This window comes from Podarcis melisellensis (assembly GCF_964234715.1).
Source record: "Podarcis melisellensis genome assembly, chromosome: 15".
Lineage (NCBI taxonomy): Eukaryota > Metazoa > Chordata > Lepidosauria > Squamata > Lacertidae > Podarcis > Podarcis melisellensis.
Window position 1 is genome coordinate 18,473,083 of NC_138532.1, and position 20,715 is coordinate 18,493,797.

General features: G+C 45.4%; 1 protein-coding gene across 3 annotated transcripts in view; it reads left to right on the forward strand.

Annotated features, from left to right (window-relative positions):
• The first annotated feature begins 416 nt into the window (after positions 1-416).
• Positions 417-20,715, forward strand: part of LOC309357591 (G protein-activated inward rectifier potassium channel 4-like) — a 40,733-nt gene continuing 20,434 nt past the window's right edge. Inside the window, exons 1-2 of one of the 3 annotated variants that reach the window (XM_081889863.1) lie at positions 417-465; positions 908-1,075. The gene's annotated coding sequence lies outside the window, so the exon portion shown is untranslated. Of the gene's footprint in view, positions 466-890; positions 1,076-5,664; positions 5,821-20,715 lie in introns of those variants that run through there. The other 2 variants (XM_081889864.1, XM_081889862.1) reach the window with 2 other exon arrangements.

Sequence of the window (20,715 nt, forward strand, 5' to 3'; positions counted from 1 at the left end):
GTTTTTTGGAGGGGGAAAGAGAGGTGCAGATGTTTTATCTGTCTTTGGAATCGGCTGGTTCTGAGCATCACTCACTTTGGTCCTGTGAAGTAGCTATTCTGTGGAGCCCATGATGCTTTTTTTCCATTTCCAAATCTGCCCCATGCACCAAACAAGGTGGTGACCCCTAATGTCTCCTAGCATCATTCCTCAGGCACTCAGCACCCAACTCTTTGCGAGGGCCACCACTGAATGTCTTCTCTCGGCCGGCCCTCTCCTTTCTCTTCCACTTGCCTTCTCTGTGAGCACATCTCCTCCTAGCTCCTTCATAAGCAGGCGTAAATATAGACTCTTAATCTCTCCTCTTGGTAGGTGTCATTCAGGCCTTTTTCTAGGTGCGGAAAGCGAAACTTGGGCCGTTGGGGTAGACAGGTTCTGTCCTGGTTCTCTGGAGGAGCAGAAATCCAGACACCTTTCCCCACTCAGGTCAGGAATTGTGTCTTACTCTCCCCTTTAAATTACCATCGCTTTTTCATTCTAGTTGACGGTTAGCATTTCAGTCTGTCCCACACAACGCATGGAAGAGCTTGGAAGTTTAGAGCAGATGCTGGCAGATGTGCATGTGGGGAGGGGGGCAGGGGGCAACATGGACCCACCATGTGCTTCAGTCTCCAAGAGATTAACCCTGTGGGGCCTGGAGTCTCCCAGCCAGCGTCTCTCCTCCTTGCCCAGGCCTCTCTGATTAAATCATCTTGAGGTAATTCTGCGTGTCATTGAGACAGATTAACGGGTGACCTTCTTCTCCCAGAACAGGATTGGAAGGCTGCCGCCTGGCTCTCTCCATCTCCCCCACCAGCTCTGAACGGACAAACTGGGGAAGAAAAAAGGGGGGGGGGTTTAGTTGGCTTTTTTTTTTTGCCTCTTCCAGAATGGATGGGGACGTGTTGGGGAGTGCAATGACCCCGGAGCTGAAGACCTAGCAAGGGGCTCTAGATTAACAATCCGGTAGGAGCGACAGCCGAAAGGACGGGAATTTGCTGTGCCTTTGGGGCTCGCTGGATCCGGCCCCCGCAGCACACTCCGCTGGAGAGATGAGGTAGGTGTATTGCTTGCCACCAACTCTGAACACCGAGGGGCTGGAATGGGATGGTGGTTGGGTCTCTCGCTTTCGCTGAAGTCAACCGGGGGAAACTCTTGGAGGAAAGTGACAGTTCTACAGTGGATAAGTGAATGTATAGTATATATGGCTTCCCTTCACGCCCCCAATACCTTTGATTCTCCCAAAAAGTTGGTTATGTAATCAGACATAGATATATGATCAGGTTCCTTCTTCGCCCAAGAAGAGGGGTTCCCCCAGTCTTTTCCCCCTGTCTATAAGTGGACTGGTAATTCAATGTATGTCTGTGTCCCTCAGAATTTAGCATGGCAGCCGGCTCCTTTTTTGGGTGTTGTTTAGGGTGGGGGTGATGGGGTGGCGCCCCCCATCCCAGTGTTTCAGACCACTTCCTATTTCCTTGCGGTTACCTATATCTTATAATAGGTGTACCGATATATCCTGGTTCATAGCTAAACATCTTTAAATCCGATGCTATTTTGCAATGCGATTTTACATTTATCTTAAAGGAAGCTCCCTTGAGGCTGTCTGTGGATCTTACCTTTCCCCGTCACACACACACCTCTGCTTTAGTGGGATCACTGCCTGGTGGTTTACAGAAATGCCCCCCTCCCAATCCCAGCTCATGAATCCAGAAAGGAAATTATCCTGTGAGCACACTTAACTTGAAGGCCCTCCTGGATGACTTAAAAAAAAAATCCCTGTCTTTGTGCAAGTAGCCATTTAATGTCCCCACTGACATTTCACAGATGAAAACTGGAACATTCTTGGGTACTGCTTGTAACAGGCCTCTGCTTTCCCCAGGCGTCATTGCCCGAGGTGCTGTACATTCTTCCACTGCCCACTGTTGCTTGCTGCCCATTAACCTGACCATAGCAGTTGACTTAAAAGAATAATTAAGCTTGCTGTCCTATGCACACTTACACGGGAGTAAACTCCACCAAGCCTACTGAGACTCAGTTGCCAATAAATACAGATGGAATTGCTCTGTGAGAGTGTTTTGGTAGGATATTTGGGTTGGATTCCCACACACACACTTAGTTCTTGTAGGGAGTAAACCCCATTGAACTTAAGGGGAGATAGGCTGTGATCCTTTACCCACTTGCCTTAAACTAAGCATCACTGAATATAGTGGGACTTGTTTCTGAGTAAACATGCCCAGGACTGCGCTGCTGTTTCCAACTAAATACGCCTACAGGGTTTTGCTAGAGAATTCTCGTATTTGTCGGAGAGTAGGTGTTACGCAAAACACAGCCCGTATTTGCTACCCAGGTGCAGGCAGTGAAGGGGGAAATGGTAGTGGGGACTTTTGCATCCACACATGTGTGTGATTGGTGCACAAATTGTTTGCTTGCTAGGTATATACTCCTCTTTACCTCCAAGGCGTTTCATGCCCCCCTCCCGTTTTATCTTCATGGCAGAACTCTCAGAAAGGTAAAGTGAAGAGAAGGTCCAAATGGGGATTCCAGATGGTGTTTTGGTGACCCTGGTCTGACACACTCACCACCCCACTGCTGGCATTCAGATACCTCCCATCTGATGTATTAAAACAATAGATGCAGGAGATATTTGAAACCCGAAGAATTCTAGCATGTGCATCTTTGCACCCGCTAACAGAACAGAGCAGCTTTCAAAATGGCAAAAAATAGGGGCAGGGTTTTGTCAGGAACAAGGATTGGCAATGTCCCCCAAAAATGGGCTAGTTGGGTGCATAGGATATACCAAGTGGCTTGCATTTTGTCAGGTCAAAGAGAGAGAGCAGGAGTCGGGGAGGACCTGAAATGCTGTCAGGTGTGAGAAGGAACTATTTCTGCTTTCTGCCTGCATTTTCCTAGGCCAGCCTTTCCCAGCCTAGTCCCCTCCAGCCCTGGCTGGGCTGATAGAGTTGGTGGTCCAAAACCTTTGGTGGGCACCAGCTTGGAAACTCATCCTGGTTGTTTCTTGCAGCACCTGATTCCCTTGTGAACACCTTGAACACCTCTTTCCCTGATCTGGCCCACCATCTCTTGCTAGGCATTGTCTTTCCAAAACTGCCTGGAAGCAGCAGAATGAATTTCCAGACAGCTTTTGCAAGCTGTTTCCAATCCCTGCTGCCTAGATGACAATTTGGTGGGAGGGATCCAGAGTGGGGTGGGTCTTGGAATCTTGTCTCATTTCTGGGAAGTGAGACCAAAGGCATCTGTCAATGGAAGCACCTGTCAATTTCGGTTCTCCACTGTTCCTCATTTTTTTCAGACTTAACTTTGGTTCTCCACATTTCCACACCAGCTTCCAATTGTTAAAATTATTCTTATTTTAAAAGCCATTCTGGAAATTCATCAGCATTTTAGTGCCAAGTTCTTCCAGTGTATGGTTGTCTCAAAAGTTGAGCTGTGCAACTCATTCTGTTGGCGCAAGGATTTCCACTTTCCCAAAGGAACTTTCTCTCCTCGTTTTCCCCACCATGCACCCCCTAAATCTGCTCTAAAGGTCTCCCCAACTCTCGGGAGCAGATTGGGGGGGGGGGTGCAGAGGGAAGAGAGGGAAGGGGGAAATCCCACTGCACAAGTGGAAGTCTTTGCTTTATCATTGACACTTTAGTTGGATACCACTCAACCGTTTTGGTATGCAATTTTGCCTAATATACACATGTCTGCAACACCATGTTCCCAGTATAATGCATTTTTACACCATTTTTACTAATATGTGCATTTTTATGCAAACCCTATATGCATTTTCAAACACAAAGCTTGGCTAGAGAACTGCATTGCAAAATTCATCAAAGTGCAGATTTTGATGAATTTTCGTTCATGAATTGTTGCTCATTCTTACAGTGAATATCAGAGGCAGTGAGAGAGCAGCAGAGACCTGTTGCTTTCAAACTCTCCTTTCTGGGTTCCTAGAGGCCTATGGTGGGATGTAGGAAGCTGGGCTAGATGGACCTGTGTTCTCATCCAGCTTCAGGTCTCTTCTGATGGTCACATATTGTTTGTGATGCAGACCAGCCTTCTGCAACCTCATGCCCTCCAGATGTTTTGGACTTCAGCGCCCATCATCCCTGACCACCATTGCTGTGCTGGCTGGGGCTGATAGGAGTTATAGGCTAAAATATCTGGTGGGCACTGAATTGGGGAAGGCTGGTTTAGACCAAGGGTGAACAAACAGTGGTCTAACTGAGGTCATCTGCTAGGCCTCCCAAGACTCACTCTTGAGAGTCAAATTCTGATCCAGGCTGTCCTCTGTTTGGATCTAGCCACTGCATGCATTTGCCAAGTAGCCCTAAATAAGCCACTTGTTTGTGGCCTCAATTGGCTACCTATGTTATGGTCGTGACAGCACTGATGCAATAGGGGTGCCATCTGCCAAGAGATAATTATTACATGAGCACTGCTCCACAGCATTTGATATTTTCATTCACATATATTCATTCAAAATAAGATGGGTTTATGAAACAATTCTATATTCTCCCACCCCGCTGACGAAGATCTACGAAACAGCAGTCAATATCCGGAATCTCTGTTCAGTGTTGGACATTATATTTGCTGAATACACAAAGCTTCACAGCTTATCTTTCATCTTACAAAGTTTGGTAACTCGCTTCATTCAAAGACTTTCAGAGACTTTGAGTCTAAGATTTCATTTTGAACTTGTTATTGTTTGAAGGAATTCTATAAAGATTGTCTATTACGTATATATATGGTCATCGTGTTGCCTAAACATTGTTGACCTACTCAATGTCCAGCCTGATGAAGAGTTCTGGTGGACCCAGAAACTTGCTTGCTGTTTTGTGACATTTTGGTTCGTCATAATCATGGTTTCCCAAACTTGGGTCTCCAGTTCTGTTTGGACTACCGTTCCCATCACCCCTGACCACTGGTCCTGCTAACTAGGCATCATGGGAGTCCAAAAACAGCTGGAGACCCAAGTTTGGGAAACCCTTGTCATAATAAATGGGTTTTCAAAAGAGAAAAATGCCAGGTTTTAGGAGAAGAGCCACTGATCAGTGGTAGGGCATCTGCTGTGCACACAGAAGGTCCCAGGTTCAATGCCTGGCATATCCAGGTAGGACTGGTAGGACTCTCTGGCAGTGTGGACACAACCAAGCTAGATGGATCAATGGTCTCACCTCAGCTTCTTATGTTACGACAGCATGCAAGACTAAGGGAAACCACCTCTCTCCCTCTGCTTAGCTTTGGTGGGTTTCTCTCTGAGAAACATCATTCACCTGGTCTGCTGAAGGTTGGCAAATATCCCCCTGGGTGACAGGGGCACCACCCTCATCCCTTTTGCTCCACCGCAGCACGGGATGCAGGCACTGCCTGTGTTGCCAATCAGGGTTTCTCCCCACAGTGTTGCCTGCCAGCTCTCTCACCGCTGAAGGATTTCCAGGAACTTGGCATTTCATAATATGTGCGCCAGCGAGGATTACAGCAAGAACGGCTAGGAACACCACAAATCCGATTGGTGCAGAGTAGCTGGGTTTCCCTTCTCCCTCCTCCTCCTCCTCCTGGGTTTGAAACATAACCCCGACTCAATATGTTCATAAGGAGGAGGTGGTGGGTCAATTGGCAATCTTTGCCAGGTGTGTTCATCTTTCTTGTTTTGGAGGGGCTATGCATGCGCGAGCAGCCTAGGCACATGGTATATTTTGTGAGTGGTAAGAGGGGGGAATCCTTCCTCCATCGACTTCTGTCTGGACCAAGGAGGATTTCCTTGTGAGCCGCCGAGATCTGCAAAAGGCAGACGGGGTAAGCTAAGTCAGATATACACAGCCTGTGTGCACAGATAGGCTTTTTATCAGTGGTAGCCGATGATCAGTAGAACTGGTGGGGCAGAAGGCAGGGAGACCAGCTGACTTTGGGGCCTGAGCTAATGACTGGCAAAGCCACCCCTTGACTGGTTGCCAGTGTGTTTAGAGTGCTGGACTAGGACCTGGGAGACCGGAGTTCAAATCCCCACTTAGCCATGAGGCTCACACTGGGGAACTTTAGATCAATCACTGTCTGCCTCAGCCTAACCTACCTCATATGCTATTTAACACTTTCATGAAATCACTGGGAGAAGTTGCCCCGAGTTTCGAGGTTTCCAGTATGCTGACGACACCCAGCTTTATTTCTCCTTTCCACCTGAATCCAAGGAGGCTGTCTCTGTCTTACACCAGTGTCTGTCAGTGTTTGTGCCTCCTCCACAAGAGGTCCGGAGGGTGGCAACATGAGACCGGGCCTTTTCTGCCGCAGTTCCCCATTTGTGGAGTGCTCTCCTCAGGGAGTTTTGTCTGGCGTCTTCATTATACAGTGGTACCTCAGGTTACATACGCTTCAGGTTACAGACTCCGCTAACCCAGAAATATTACCTCAGGTTAAGAACTTTGCTTCACGATGAGAACAGAAATCGGGCTCCGGTGGTGCGGTGGCAGTGGGAGGCCCCATTAGCGAAAGTGGTGCTTCAGGTTAAGAAAAATTTCAGGTTAAGAATGGATCTCCAGAATGATTTAAGTACTTAACCCGAGGTACCACTGTACATCTTTAGGCGCCAGGCGAAAACATTCCTTTTAAACCAGGCTTTGGCTAACATCCTATACACTTTTAAATGTGTTTGTGGGAGAGCGTGGGGAGTATTGTTTTACTTTTTTTAACGATTTATTTTGTGGTTTTATGCTGTGTTTTTATTTTGTCAACTGCCCTGAGATCTCCGGGTGAAGGGTAGTATAATCATCATCAGCAGCATCATTATCCAGACAGACAAAACAAGACAGCGCAGGGATGCCCTTGGTCAGATGGAGGAAGGGACGCGGGTGGCACTGTGGGTTAAACCACTGTGCCGCTTGGGCTTGCCGATCAAAAGGTCGGTGGTTCGAATCCCCGCAATGGGATGAGCTCCCATTGTTTGGTCCCGTTCCGGTGGGAAGGTAAACGGCGTTTCCATGCACTGCTCTGGTTTCACCAGAAGTGGCTTAGTCATGCTGGTCACATGACCTGGAAAAACTGTCTGTGGAAGCGGACAAATGCCTGCTCCCTCGGCCTGTAAAGCGAGATGAGCGCCGCAACCCCAGAGTTGTTCACGACTGGACTTAATTGTCAGGGGTCCTTTTACCGTTACCTTTACCTTTAGAGCAGTGAAGAGGGATTGAGTCTGTCATGGATGGGTTAATACTCCTCCTGAAGACACAGGTTCACAGTTTAGGCATGCTCTTGGGCTCAGCCCCGAGTATGGATGCCCAGGTCTCTGCAGTGGCCAGAATTGCATTTGCACAGTTAAATCTAGTGCACAAGTTGTGCCCGTTCCTTGAGATGTCTGATTTGGCCACAGTGACACATGCCTTAGTTAGATCCCGTTTGGATTCCTGTAGCATGCTCTGCAGGGCAACTGCCTTTGAAAATAGTTCAGAAACTTCTAATGGCTCAAATAACTGTGGTCAGATTGTTAACCAGAGCTGGTTATAGGGAGCATGCGACTCCTTTGCTGCAACAGCTCCACTGGCTGTTTCCCAGCACAATTCAAAGTGCAGGTTATGACCTCTTAAAAAAAAATATTTATTTGGTTTTTCAAATTAAATTTTTACAGAGATATATCAAACATAAATCATTAAAACAAGATTCCGAGGAATCTCCTGGACTTCCATCCTCCCCTTTGTGGGTCCTGTTATTAATCACTTCCTCCTACATCTTTTATGATCATCCAAATCTTTCACATTTCCATTGTGTCCAGAATTCACCCTTAATCTACAAGTGATATTCCATTCCTGCTAACGATTTTAACTGTTTACAATGGTCTTTAAGATAAGTTATACATTTTCCCCATTCCTTATTAAGATTTTGGTTTTCCTGATTTCTTATTCTTCCGGTCATTTTAGCCATTTCAGACTAGTCCATCAGCTTCATCTGCTATTCTTCTCTGGTAGGAACTTTATCTTCTTTCCATCTCTGGGCCAATAACATCCGTGCAGCCGTGGTTGCATATGGCCTCTAAAACCCTACATGGCTTAGGCCCAAGCTATCTGAAAGACCACCTGTCTGGGCTTTGAGATTTTCAGGGGAGGCCTGTCTCTTAGTTTCGCCATGCTTGCAGTCTCACAGGAGAGGGCCTTCTCAGTGGCTGCTCCCAGACTCTGGAATGGTCTCCCTGGAGAATCTAGACAGGCTCCCTCTTGGTTTTCCTTCTGCTGGCAGGTGAAGACTTTCTTGTTCCAACAGGCTTTGGGCGGATTAAGTGCTTTATTGAAAGGACTGGGGCCATGCTGATTTCATTGTAATAATTTGTATGCTTTTATACAGATGTTATATATGTATATAGTTTGAATTCTATGTTTTATTTTAGTGGTTCCCATTTTTATTTGCAAGCCACCTTGAGTCCTGCTAGAGATATAATAGCAGCAGCAGCAGCAGCAGTAGTAGTAATAACAACAACAACAACAACAACAACAGCAACAGGAATAAAACGGGGAGGATTATGTAAGCAACATTGAGCTCCTTGGATAAAAGGTGGAATATAAGTGTAATAATAATCATAATAAAGTAAGAAGGCAGGCAGGTGGGAGCTTGCTGAGGCAGATGGACGTTGGTGGCAAAGTGCCCCATTTTCCTTAATGGACCACCCTTTGCTAGTTTTAATCCCTATGGGGCCATGGAACCTCTGTGTCTGCATAGATTTTCATTAGGAAAATGGCAGTGGGGCAAAATGGTGCTTGAGAATCCCCCCTCTGTCTCCACACACATACTTGCTAAAATGTCAGACACTGTAGTTTCAATCAAGGCAGCCCTTGCCTTGTCTGGCTGGACTGTCAGACTTACCTTTGGTTTCTTACCTTTTTACACATGCTTGCCTTAAAATCCACACCTCAGTGTGAACATCGATGTCACTTGGCATTTTCTGTCCCTTCAAGGACTTTGTCAAGGAGTGCATGAATGGGCTTGCTCCATTTGGCCCTCCCAGTAACCCTGCAGGGTAGGGTAGATTAACAGGGACAGGCTTGCCTGATGCCACCCAATGTTTTTGGTGTCTGCCCGATACCATGATGCCACCCTCACTCCAATAGGCACCTTCAGAGTCTAAGCTTGACATTAATGTGTTTGCATTTAACATGAAGGTTTCTTTTTTTTTTTCTAAATGCAAATAGTATTAGCTGGCTGTGCATGTGAATGTGATAATTCTTGGTGTCATAACTGCCGTGAAGAATATATGTCATTCTTTCCTGCCCTGACATAGTTCTGATGAAAATCTCTCTTTTGAAATTGACATTTGCTTTGGGAGGTGCAAAGAGGAAAATCCCCCTCCCTCGTGCAGAGAACATCTTCAGAAGAAGGGTTTTGCTCAGGACGGTAGCAGGGGAGGAAAGGGTTACATCACCCCTTCCCAGCTGCTATAATCCTGATTCTTCTTAGAGCTATGCCCCTGCATGTTTAATTCCAAGAACACAGTAGTTCATTCTCAGGATGCATATACAGAAAGATGCCAGAAGTGAAATTCTTGCTGGTGGAGAGAACCCATATATACCTGTATCTTGGTCCCAAGGTGTATAGGACTCTATAAACCAAAACCAGCACCTTGGACTTAGCCCAGTAGCTAATTGGCAGTCACGTTGGGGTCCAGCATCTGGAGATCTACAGATGTTTCCCAGCCGCTGCTCTAAATGTATTGCCTTTCTCCTCTGCTTCTGACTTCTTCCTTGACAAGACTCAACATTCCTAAGGTCCCGTTGTTTGAGTGTTCCAAACTGATGTTCCAACTGATGTTGGGGCACGGAGGGGAGAACCAATACAAATAGCTGTGATGCCACACTCTTGGGCCATGAAGTCCTGTTCATAGGCAGCTGCCTTATGTTGACTGAGACAGGCAACTGGTCCATTGGAGTCCAATACCCTTTTAGGTGGAGACATAGTGGATCTAACTGGAAGCCTTCCTTGAGCAAAGCACAGGTTCTTCAGTTGAGTGATTCCCCCATCCAATTCCCCAGACCATTCCAATTCCCCAGTTTCACAACTGGGCCACTGAACCACTGTGTTCCCTTTCCCAGCTGCCAGATGTCTTTTCACATACACCTGATCAGGAAGGATCAAAAAGGTGGCTTGGACAGGTGTGCCTGTGGGTACTCTGAACCTCTGGCATGTATTTTGAGCATCTAGGATGAGATGTATTAGAAGCAGAGCATCGCAGGAGCTTTAGTACTGCAGTCACAAGGCACTTGTAAAGGGTAGGAAATATGTGGCCCACTCCCCCCAGAATAGCCAGTTCATCGGGGATGATGGGAGTTGTAGCACAGCAATATATGGAGAGCAGCAGGTTCCCCAGATTTGCTCTAAGGAATCCGTCATGGTTGCTAGCCAGTCATTCCTTTGATTGGGAAATTGCTTGCTAATGGCCCACAGTGGGTGGCTGATGTTTTCTCAGCAGAAGCTGGTAGTTGGAAGAGGTCACCCTTGCAAGAATTAGCCATCAGAGCTTTGAGAAGGTGACCTGCTAAGGGGAGGGACTGATGTAAAGTATGAAGGGCAAATAAAATGTACCTTTTGTGGGACAAGAGATACAGGTGAGAGTGAGATGAGGACTTTGGTGACGTTGGGGAATGGATCTCCTGCCTGGCAGCAGTGCTTATGCTGTTTTGGATCGTAACCAAAGGCTCATCTAGTCCAGTATCCAATTCTCATGAAGGATCAATGTGTATATTGGCCCTTAATTCGAACTAGCTGGCTTTCTGTTGCAGTTTTCCACTCTTGCACGATGCGAACACTTGCAGAATTGTAGGGTTTTAAAATTTTCCAGCAGGAAAATTCTCACCCGAAAAGGAGGGGGAGCGAAGCACAGGACCAGCATGCTGAAGAAATTGTGCAAATATGTACATGAAAGTGTGCATCTATTTGCATGAATGCTGGATGAAACCAGTTCCCTGACTAAGTGTTGTGAAATGCTGCCAGGGTCACGGGGCAGAAGGTTCTCAGGCTTCGCCCATCCAACCACCTCCTCCTCCTCCCACCTGGCACCTGCTCAGACTGCTTTGAACCTGGAGGGAAGGGCTAAGAGATGCTTGCTGCCTCTTCAGCCTGGGCAATGCTATTATGTCACATAATTGGCTTAGCCATCTGCTATTACACTGTCAGCCCCCACACCCTAACCAAACATGGATGTGCAACTGGACTTGGCTGTAAACCCATTATTTTGACACACCCGTGACTGAGACGGGAGATCCCTCACCAGAGCGGTCAAACCCAACCTCTAACCTGCCACCACTTGCCATCTGGCACGGACAGGGGCGTGATGGGAAGGGGGAAGGCAAATCACAGCAAATCACCAGCTAAAGGAAAGGCTGTTTTTCTCGCTAGACTTTAGACTGCTTAGCTTTCGTCCTCTTTTGCCCCAGCTAGTTCCAGCTGGGAGCATTAGGGTTGCCCTGTAGGGGTCTGTGCAAATACAGACATCCTCTTTCCACAGAGAGGCATGCAGATTACTTCTGTGGATTATATATGTTGTGGGTAGCAAGAGCTCTTCTAATGGATCATTCTTAGCACCCTCACCAAATGTTCTTGGGAGAGAAGATAAAAAAACCACTAATGCCCATCTGCAGTATAGATCCCTGGTGGGTCCTTCCCCCCTTTTTTTCTTTTGCAGTTTTGGCAATGCTATGGTTTCAAGCATTTCCTGCAGAGCAGTCAATAGGGATGGAGGAGAAATTTGGTTTTGTGCAGGTTTAACGAGAAACTATCAAGTTTGCACTTCTTGAATTGAAAGAAAGCAAACCTTTGCATTTTGCAATTTCAATTCTCCACCCAAACATTAGGCTGTATCAGCTAAGTTCTACTAAGAGTGGATCCATGGAGATGAATGTATCTAAGTTAGATGCGTCCATTTACTTTAATGGGTTTACTCTGAATAGAATGAGTATTGGACGCAAGCCAATGTGTACAAAAAAATGCATATATTCGAGCAAGCGACATGCAAAAAATGCATTGCCTCAGGGGGAAATTGCTTGCAAATAGGTGTATATTAGTCACCATTGCATGCTAGGGTGTGTTCATTAGGAGAAATTCACACTACAATGCTGATGAATTTTCATGGGGATTTTCAAGGGATCTCAAATTGCTGTAGAAATGTGGAGAACCTAATTTAAGATTGAAAAAATGAAATCGACATATCATCCATCCCTCATGCCGGCCCGAGTGGCAGATCCCTGGTTTTGAAGGTCACTTTGAACTAAAATCTTGCATCTCTGTTTTTCTTAGCCTGCACTTTTTCAAATCTTCATGGATGTCTTCTGAAGACCGAGATGCAAATGGCAGCCTTTGCTGCTTCTAGCTCATTTGGACTCAAAATGCACTCTAAAGCGCTTGCTTTGTACTTCTTAATATTTGAAGGGTCCATGTAATTTCTAAACCTTGGAATGAGGAACTGTGACTGGTCCCAGCTGCTGTCACATGAACCCATGGAGAAAAGCGACCATAGCTGTTTCAGACATGGCTGGTCACACCCAATGTACACAAGTCATTTTGGATTGTGCCATTAACAAGCATATCCCCCAAATTCCAGCCTTGTGTTCCTAGAATTCCTGGTTTTCCCTGTCCACTCACCATCAGGAGACACTATGGAATACATTTGTCCTCATTTATCAGGGCCTATGGGGACGCGGGTGGCGCTGTGGGTTAAACCACAGAGCCTAGGACTTGCCGATCAGAAGGTCGGCGGTTTGAATCCCCGCGACGGGGTGAGCTCCTGTTGCTCGGTCTCTGCTCCTGCCAACCTAGCAGTTTGAAAGCACGTCAAAGTGCAAGTAGATAAATAGGTACCTTCTGGCAGGAAGGTAAAAGGCGTTTTCGTGTGCTGTTCTGGCTTGCCAGAAGCGGCTTAGTCATGCTGGCCACATGACCTGGAAGCTGTACGCCAGCTCCCTCGACCAATAAAGTGAGATAAGCGCCACAACCCCAGAGTCGGCCACGACTGGACCTAATGGTCAAGGGTCCCCCCCCCATCAGGGCTATTACTGGGATCTGGAGTGCATCAACAATTGGAGGGCACCACGTTGGTTACCCCTGCCATATATATAATCATCATCATTACCATCGCCCTTAGGATGGAATTCAATGTCATGCTAAGTGGGGCGTGTGCACAAGAAATAAGGTACACCCATGCAATGAGAGAAGACTGTGAGGTGATAGGATGGCCATCTTCAAATATGCGAAGGGCTGTCACGTAGAGGATGGAGTAAGCTTGTTTTCTGCTGCTCCAGAGGATTGAATTGAAATAAAGGCAATTCTGAGTAAACATTAGGAATAACTTTCTGACGGTAAAAGCTGTTTGACAGTGGAATGGATTTCCTCAGAATCAGGTGCACTCTCCTTCACTGGAGGTTTTTAAACAGAGTTTGAATGGTCATCTGTCAGGGATCAAAAAATTTTTATTGGTTTTCCACAAATTTTTGAACACACCAACAAATAAACAAAAAACATAAATCATAACATTATTAAGACTAATCTTATTAACATTGTTAAGTGACTTCCTTGTATCCCTCTGCTTGAATTTCAATGTATATCATTTTAACGGTTTTCCAAAACCTATATTCTCATAAAATTAACTTAATCACTTAACATCTTTCTTACTTTCCTAATCTAAATTTCAACATATCGATTTATCACATTACATATTTAAATCCTAAGCCTATCTGGTATTTGCAAGCTTTTCCAATTAGTATCTGTCAGGAATTCTATAGCTGCAATTCCTGCATTGGGCCTTGGTGTCCCTTCCAACACTACAGTGCTATTATTCCTCCCTCTCCTCCCTGTGTCTGCCCCCTAAACCTGTTCTAGGTTTCCCCTCAATCCCCCAGCTCAAATTTAGAAGGTGCAGGATGAGAAGGGGAAATTGTAGCATGAGTGGACCTTGTTCCACACATGAAACAACTTAGCTGAATCCTCCCTTTAGCATGTATGCTGTACAGTGATACCTCGGGTTGAGAACTTAATTCGTTCTGGAGGTCCTGAAACTGTTCTTAACCTGAAGCACCACTTTAGCTAATGGGGCCTCCCGCTGCCACCGCGCCACCCCACGATTTCTGTTCTCATCCTGAAGCAAAGTTCTTAACCCGAGGTACTATTTCTGGGTTAGTGGAGTCTGTAACCTGAAGTGTCTGTAACCTGAGGTACCACTGTATATTGCTTTTAGAATAGGATAAGCTGAACACTGGTGAGGCACGTGATGCAGGTGTTTTAAAGGCTACTGCAATCTTAGGCTCTCCTAACACAGTTATAACACCAGTCTTGAAAGATCTACATTGGCTCCCAGTATGTTTCTGAGCACAATTCAAAGTGTTGGTGTTGACCTTTAAAGCCCTAAATGGCCTCGGCCCAGTATACCTGAAGGAGCATCTCCATCCCCATCATTCAGCCTAGACACTGAGGTCCATCTCCAAGGGCCTTCTGGTGGTTCCCTCATTGCGAGAAGCAAAGCTACAGGGAACCAGGCAGAGGGCCTTTTCAGTAGTGGCACCCGCCCTGTGGAACGCCCTCCCATCAGATGTCAAAGAGATAAACAACTACCTGACATTCAGAAGACATCTGAAGGCAGCCCTGTTCAGGGAAGTTTTCAATGTGTGACATCTTTGTGTGTTTTTGGTCTTTGTTGGAAGCTGCCCAGAGTGGCTGAGGAAACCCAGCCAGATGGGTAGGGTACAAATAAATTATTATTATTATTATTATTATTATTATTATTATTATTATTATTATGTCCGGCAGTGCTGGGTGATATCTGCTTTTCAATATAGCGATACATCACCAGCTAAACATCGCAATATACTGATATATCACAATATCTGAAAAACCTATGAAACCGATATCACGATCTGGATTTCAAACTGGTTTGGGACGATATATCGATCAGCCCTAGTGTCCAGATGACAGGAAGTGTTGCTGATAAGCAGTGTCCAGTGCACAGCGGAATGATGAGAAGTATGAGCCAACATGCTCTATACTACTTTATTTACAGTTCAAAGCTGGTAAGTTACAGAAAAACATCTTCCCTCTGCCAGAGCAGAGAAAGCGTCATCTCTCCTCTAAGGCACGGAGAGAATCACAAACTGAAACTGCAAAGAGCAGTGAAAAACAGGAAACCAGTGTACGTCACATCCAGTCTCCTTTCCCGTGGGAAAACCTCCAACAGTACATCCTGTGGAATGTAAACATTGTCTTGTGACAAGCACTTCGCTGCACAGAGAAGAAAGCAGAAACCAACATCCTCCCCCTTTCTGTGAACATCTCTGGGCAGCGTGTTCGTACAATATCAGTACAAACCCAACTTCTGCACATAGGTACAGTGTTGATCCCTTGATACAATCTTGGACAATACATCAGCAGGAATTTCATTACCTGGCATATAGGACACCGTTACGAGTCCTTTCTGAATACGTTCCCTAGCATGTTGCACCTTCAATTGCAAGTGCTTCGTGCTTTGCTTACAACCTTCAGAATTCAGCAAAGCCAAACATGCTTTGTTGTCCTGGTAAACCTGGATTGGACATTTGACAGGAATTTTCATGTCTTTGCACAATTGTAACAACCATTCACAATCTTTAAGTGAATAAGACAGTGCATTCAGTTCAGCTTCACAAGTACTTAAGCTAACTGTTGTTTGCTTCTTGCATGACCAATCAAATAGACCCTGATTGTACTTATAGCAAACTCCAGATGTACTTTTCCTGTCTGTAGTGTCACTTCCAAAACTTGCATCTGCAAATATCTCAAGACCACCAGACTTCTGATTGTTAAATCTCAGTCTGTAATGCATAGTGCCTTTCAAATACCGCGCTATGCGTTTCAGAGCTTTCCAATCCTTAACAGTGGGATTGTTGACTTGTCTGCTTAGCAAATTACAGCTAACAGCAATGTCTGGTCTTGAACATCTGGCAATGAAGTTTAGCTTGCCTAGCACACTTCTGTACAGTGTAGTGTCAGAAAATGCTTCTTCAGTGTCATCTACCTGATAACCTGTTGTCATCGGTGTGTCCACAGGGTTAGCATCCATCAGGTTTAGCTTGCTTAACACATCAGCAATTTTCCGTGACTGGTGTACTAGAATGTTACCATCTTGATCTCTCTCTATTTCCAGAGATAGGTAGTTGTTTACCTCACCAAGATCTTTCATGTCAAAGTGCTCTTTCAGTTGAGCTAGGGTGTTATTGTACATTGTGACATCTTTCCAAAAGAATAAAAGATCATCAACATAAAACAAACAATACAGTTTCTTTTGCCCCTCCTCTTTGACAAATACACATGGATCAGCTTTCCCTTGCTGAAAACCTAGAGAAAACAATACTTCAGTGAGTTTTGTGTGCCAACACCGTGCACTTTGTTTGAGACCATAAATCGACTTTTTCAGAGCACAAACAAATCCCTGTTTTACCTGTACGCCATCAGGTGGAAGCATATAAAGTGATTCAGCTAGAGATCCGTACAGAAAAGCTGTATTCACATCATGGTGACTAATGTGTAGATTTTCCTCTGCAGCTAGCTTGAGCATAAGCCTAATGCTCTCATACCTCACTGTGGGTGAGTAGGTCTCGTGATAGTCTTCACCTGGTACCTGTGCAAATCCTCTGGCTACCAATCTGGCTTTGTGTCTGACTATCTTGCCATTTTGATCAGTCTTCGCTTTGAAGACCCATTTGCTTCCAAGCAATTTCATTCCTGGAACTACTGGAACTAGGTCCCATGTTTTGTTCCTTTCCAAGGAATCAAGCTCAGCCTTCATGGCATTTAACCATGGCTCAGCTTCCTTTGAATCCAAATCCTGGATTTCTTGGAAACTTGAAGGTTCAAAAACCTTCTTGGAGCTTTTAACAGCTGTTATTGCTATCTTAGCAAACTCATCAGCAAATCTCTTTGGAGGTCTGCCTTTTGTGGCTCTCTGTGACCTGCGAATTAGCCTTAAGTCTTCAACGCTCTCCTCTTCCTTCTTAGGAGAAAAGTGACCTATTGTGAACAATGGTTCCTCCAATTCTTGATCAGAGCTTTCAGAGGGTCGCATAGAGGCTTTCGCACTCTTGAAATCCTCTGAATCATCTGATTCAGTTTCAGACTCAGAATCAGAACCTTCATCAGTGGGTGTGGGTTGTTGCGGTTGCTTTTGCTGTTGACTATCCTCAGTCTCATCACTGTCATCAGGATAACATTGGAAAATTCCCACATTCTCCCCCCACTTGGCATTGTACTCAACACTTCTTGTGAGCTTAATCTCCTTAGACTCAGTCATCATTATTCTGTAAGACCCTTTCTGATAACCTAGAAAGATACCATGCAATCCACGCTTGTCTAACTTGGAGTTTTGTGGAGAGTGAACCCACATGTCCGAACCAAAAATTTTCATGTGTTTGATGTATGGCTTCTTGCCAAACATCTTCTCATAGGGGGTACAACCAATCGCTGAAGATAACCTGCGATTATAACTGTAAGTGAAACATGAGAGAGCTTCGGCCCAATAACTCTCTGGAAGATTTGCATCATGCAGCAAGGTTTTTAACCCTTGAAGCAAAGTCTGATTTGCCCGTTCCGCAAGCCCATTCTGCCATGGCGAGCGAGGACTAGACAAATCATGTTGAATTCCTTTCTCAGCCAGAAAAGCTTCAAACTGCTGAGAAGTGAACTCTCCCCCCCGGTCAGAGAAAAGAGTCTTAATCTTCTTACCATGCACATTTTCCAACCAAGCACAGAATTCCTTGAACCTAGGAAAAGCCTCTGATTTCTGCTTGAGATTATACACAAAAATATACCTGGAAAATGCATCAACAAGAACCATGAAGTACCTATTTCCACCCAAAGAGGGCGCTAGTGGTCCAACCAAATCAGCATGAATAATTTGGTATGGTTCTGTAGCTTGCCTACTAGACACCTTACCTTTCGCAGCCATTTTCACCTTGTTTGCTGCGCATGCCTTGCACTTCATGTGGTACCTGCAGGGTTTAATAGTCATACCTTCAACCAAAGCAGGCATTTTAGATACTGCCTCAAAATGCAAATGTCCAAATTTCCTGTGAAAATCGTGAATACATTCTGCATGCAAACTTTTGTTAGAACCTGCAATGCAACAAGTGTCATCCTGCACAACATCATCATAATACAAAAGAAACAAACGATCAACAAATTCAGCATACAATTGATAATCATTTTTCTTGGTGATGATGCATCTATTGTTCTTAAAGGAAACGTCTATTTTCCGCTCCATCAGCTGTCCAACGCTAAGCAGATTATGTTTCGCGTCCGGCACATAAAGAACATCCTGTATCGATAAGTCCAAACTGTGAAGAACAACAGTTCCGTAGCCTTTACTGGGGATTGTGTGGTCATCCGCCTGGTGAATCGCACCTTCCTGCGGTGTAAAAGACACGAACAGTCGCTTATCGTTGCACATGTGATGCGTTGCAGCTGAATCAACAACGAAGAAAGATCTAGACGTCTTCTGGACCTCTGCAACCTCTGCAACCTTTGTAACCTTTGGAGCGAAGCGTGAGACCATTGCCTTGTGCTGCGTTGTCCTGGACACCGGACCTTTGCCTTTGCTCTGGCCTTTTCCACGCGATGAGCTTCCGCTGCGCTGCTCTGTCTTGGCCCTGGGATATTTGCATTCCCTCTTCATATGGCCTAGACGTCCACACGAGTAGCATTTCACTGCCTTCAAAGCTTTGGCGCCATCTGGTGGTTCCACTGCACTATGGGATGACGTCTGTGAAGACTCCCCATTTCCCATGCAGCCAGCACCCCGCCGATCCGCTTCATTCAATATCACGGCAGTAACATAGTCCACTGTCAGCTGAGCAGTTGGCTGTACAGCAATCTGAGTTGCAACAGACTCCCAACCTGAACCCAAAGATTGTAGTATCATGAAGGAATACACAGCCTCTGGAAAGTTGAGTCCTCTCTGTTGCAGCTCATGTCTCAGATTCTGCATCTCCATCAGATGTATACGCACATCTCCACCTTCAGCAAGAGCCATATTATGCAGCTTGTTGAAGTAAAACATAGTGGACCCAGCTTCTGTCCTTAAGTGAGCCTCTTTCAAAGCATCCCAAATTTCTTTGGCTGAGGTCTTATCACGCAATAGACAGAGCTCTTCTGGGGATACTATCAATGTAAGAGTTCCCCTTGCCTTGGAATCCTTAGCTTTCCATTCATCTGTAACTGGAGCTGGGGGGTTGTCTGTAATCACCTCAAACAGACCCTCTTTCCGCAGAATTGCCTCTGCATACAAAACCCAGTCCGCATAATTTTTCTTATTGAGCTTAGGAATCCCACAAGCATCAGCTAGCTTTGCAGTCGCCATTTCTGCTTGTCTGCTGCTGCTTTAAATCAAGCTGCTTTAATCCAAAGGCAATTTCAAAAACAGCCTCTGCCTTTGAGCCTGCGCCGCTCTTCTGTATGCTGCGTTGCTTATCTGCAGCTGTTTCAAACTGCATTCCAAAAGCAAGCTCAAAAGTGATAGTCCCCAAGTGCTTTCTCAATGTTGCCCTTTAATTTTTGCTGCGTCACATTTGCAGCTGCTTTGAAACAACAGCACTTTACTTTCGTTTTCCCCCAGCATAGCGTCCCTTTGAGCCATTTGCCTGTGCCGCGGCAAAACCGGCTATTAAAAGTTCAAAGTCCAGCCATAAAGCCATTAATTAGAAGCTGGCAGGCTGCCCGGAGCAGTAGCACATACCTTCATCAATCATTTTGACGCGCAGAGCAGATACCTTGCGATCCGTGCCTCTGCCGCTGTTCCGATCCTTTGCCGGCACTTTGTCTCTTGCTCCTTTATTCCTTTGCCAGGAGCCCGACTTCTGAAGACCAATCTCAAAACACTGCATTTTTCTGGGCCCATAACCAAATGTTGCTGATAAGCAGTGTCCAGTGCACAGCGGAATGATGAGAAGGAAGTTCCACTCTATTCTGCACTGCTCAGGCCAGTGTGGGCACCAGTTTTCAGAAAGGACCCTGACAAACTGGATCATGTATGGAGAATGCTGAAAGATCTGGAAACCAAGTCCTGTAAGGGGTGGTTGTGGGAGCTGGGTGTGTTTAGCCTGAAGATAAGAAGGTTAAGGGAAGAAAGCTCATTTAATTTCATTGTACACATGTTGTACAATGACAATAAAGGTATTATTATTAATACTATTATTAAGGGGGGGAGGGCCACATGAGATCATTTTTCAAATATCTAAAGGGCTCTGTGTGATGGAAGATCCTTTTTCTCCATTGCTGCAGGAATAGAATGAGTGGGTGAGTTTTTATTTGCTTATAAAAGTATTTATATACTGTCCTCTCACAAAACACCAGGGTGATGTACATTATTATAGGCAAGCATACAAAAGCAATATAAAGTAATTATCAAAAATGCTGGTTAATCAAGTGACACTTTAGCTTCAGCTAAACTTTAGGAAGGACTTCCTAAAAGGAAGAGCTGTTTGATAGGGGAGCAGCCTGCCTTGCGAGAGAGTAGGCTGTCCTTGGCTGGAGTTTTTAAAGTTTTGGTTGGCTGGCCTCAGTTGCACGTTTCCTGCATGGTAAATCCAGTATAGAGGAGGATCAAGATGATCAAGGCAAGCCTTATGAGGAATGGTTGAGGGAGCTGGGTATGTTTAGCCTGGAAAAGAGGCTGCTGAGAGGAGATATGATAGCCATATCTTAAGGGCTGTC